Raw genomic sequence first — 2,703 nt, forward strand, 5'->3', positions numbered from 1 at the left:
GGAGGGAGGGAGGGAGGGAGAGATAGAAGGAGGGAGGGAGGGACCTGGGTGGAAAAGTGGACAGGGAGGGGAAGAGGGTATCATGATCAGGTAGATGGAGGAAACAGTAGTGAAGCACTGAGGGCCAGCAGAAAGAAGGAAAACAGGCAACCATGGTAGGTAGGAGGTTGGGAGACTCTTTAGAATGTACCAGAGACCTGGGAGGTGAGAGGCGTTCAGGACTCAAAGACAGGGACTCTACATGAAATGCCCTAGAGTGGGGAGAGGGAACCTGTAGAACCCATTTCCAGTAGAAGACAGGGCATCAAGTGGAAGGATGAGGTTGCTATCCCACAGTCAAAACCTCTGACTCAGAATTGTTCCTGTTTGTAAGAACTGCAGGGACAAATATGGAGAAGAGCCTGAGGAAGAAGAGGTCTAGTGACAGGCTCAAACTGGGATCCATCCCCAGGTGAGGCCTCAAGGCCTTATACTAATACTGATACTGTGGCATGCTCACAAAAAGGAGCCTATCATGACTGCCTTCTATAAGACCCAACAAGTAGCTGAAAGAGTTGGATGCAGATATTTACTCCCAACCCGTGGAAAGAAACTGCTGACCTCTTTGGTTGAATTAGGTAGAAGCTGGAAGAAGCTGAGGAGGAGTTGACCAGCAGTCTCCACTAACCTGGATTTCCAAGATCTCTCAGACACTGGACCACCAACCAGGTAACATACACCAGCTGATATGAGGCCCCTAACATATACAGCAGAGGACTGCCAGGTCTGAACTCATTCAAAAAAGATGCACCTAACCCTCAAGAGACTGGAGGATCCAGGGAGTGGGAAGGTCTGGTGGGGTGGGCGTCGATGTTGGGGACATCCCCCTGGAGATGGGGGTGGAGGTATGAAATATGGAGCAGTCAGAGGGTGAACTTGGAGGGGTATAAAGTCTGGACTGTAAAAAAAAAGATTAACTAAAATAAAAATAAAAAGAAAGTTCCCATCAGAAGGAAAAATACCAAACATGGTCAGTTGAGAATTTACAGCTAAGTTTGTCTCCTTAAACTACAAATATGTATTAACATAGTTCATATATTTGTAATTCTGATCTTTATTACTACATACAAAAGTGTCACTAATGTTAATGCCATTATTTTTCCAATGAGGTACGGGATAACATAGGATACATTAGAAATAAGATAACTTCTGACCTGATACCAATGAATAATACTGTGAAGCATTGTATCAAAGTGTGCACAGTGTACTTTGGCTAGCAAGAGGAAAATGTATTCTTAAAATCCCAAAGAGGTGAAAAAGAAATAAAAGATGGGATGAGAGTCAGAGACAGAAAAGCACAGGAAACCTCAGTTCATGAAAGAAAGAAGTCCCAGCCACTGTGAAAGGTGAATGATTTCAACACTTCTTCCCTCATGATCTGCAGCCAAAACTCATATCTCACACTTGAGATCTGAGAACTATGTATACATATTGAGAAAAGCTTCTTATTCTCTAGAATAATTCTTCTATAATTTCTATAATGTTATATTTATTCACCAATTAATAGGAAAACTGACCACCTATCTGATAGTGATCATGAACCTAGTCTGTGAGTGGGCATATGCACAAGTGGAGCAAAATAGTACTCTGGTAACATAATCTGAAGCCTGGCTGGTTTTTTACATTTACAGTGTCCAGGATGACAGGAGAGTGTTATTGAGAGACTATATTTAAAATCAATGTGTGTGTATATTCACAAATATATATGTGATATTATGAACATAATCATGTATAATAGACACACACAAATTTCAAGGTATAAATGTGTGCCCAAAAGATAGAAACGTAAATTAAATAACTTTTTATGAAGGCATTTAGACTGCATGCTCATATTGGAATCTTTGGCAGACAATTGAAGACAGGCAACTTCTTCATATTGAGCTCTTAAGAGCAGGAAGAATTGTAAATTCAAAAAATAGACCAAGGCATCTTGTGCAATGCCATTTTTCAACATCTGAAATACACAAGGAGGAAAAAATAGAATCCAGTCTCTATCACTCTCCAGTTTGTGACCTGGAGACCAATTTACTAAAGCCAAAATAAACTGTGACATATTTGAAAGAATTAAAGTAGAGATTGATATGATAATTAATTTTCAACTTCCTAATGTAACAGGACAGAATCCCACAGATGTGTACAGTTATATATTTCTAATTTATGACATTGAAGCAGGAAATAAACTTAACAACTTACCTAAAATTGATAACATGATTATAAAAATCTTCTTCTATAGGCCAGTCCATTGCAAAAAGAACAAAACCGCAGTCACTTCTCAAATCTCCATCATTATCTGAATTATTCTTTATCCTCCAAAAGCAAAGGGGTTCAGTCAAACTGCACAAGATGAGAGAAAACTTCAGGAGCGAGAAGGAAGCAGTGAAAGCACACAGCTTCTTCATGTCTGCTAGGCACTAAGATGGAGGCGTTGTGAAATCTGTGTCTTACACAGGCAAACATCACACACACATACACACCTATGTGTCTGTTTTAAGGCTATTGCTGTCTGAAAATCCACTTAATTATATTTTACAGTTGCTTTTGATTCACCCTGTGCCATGCTCCCTGGATACATCTGAAAATATCTGGCCTCAAGCTCTGCATCTGAGGTCTGAAAACTTTTGGTCAAAACATTTCTAAAAATATATTGTATAGATCATGTTCTCC

At 39.8% G+C, this 2,703-nt stretch overlaps 1 pseudogene; it reads right to left on the reverse strand.

Annotated features, from left to right (window-relative positions):
* LOC114614706 overlaps positions 1-2,438 on the reverse strand; it is a 7,081-nt pseudogene extending 4,643 nt beyond the window's left edge.
* Positions 2,439-2,703: the final 265 nt, after the last annotated feature.

This window comes from Grammomys surdaster, unplaced genomic scaffold (assembly GCF_004785775.1).
Source record: "Grammomys surdaster isolate TR1022 unplaced genomic scaffold, NIH_TR_1.0 126425, whole genome shotgun sequence".
Classification (NCBI taxonomy): Eukaryota; Metazoa; Chordata; class Mammalia; order Rodentia; family Muridae; genus Grammomys; species Grammomys surdaster.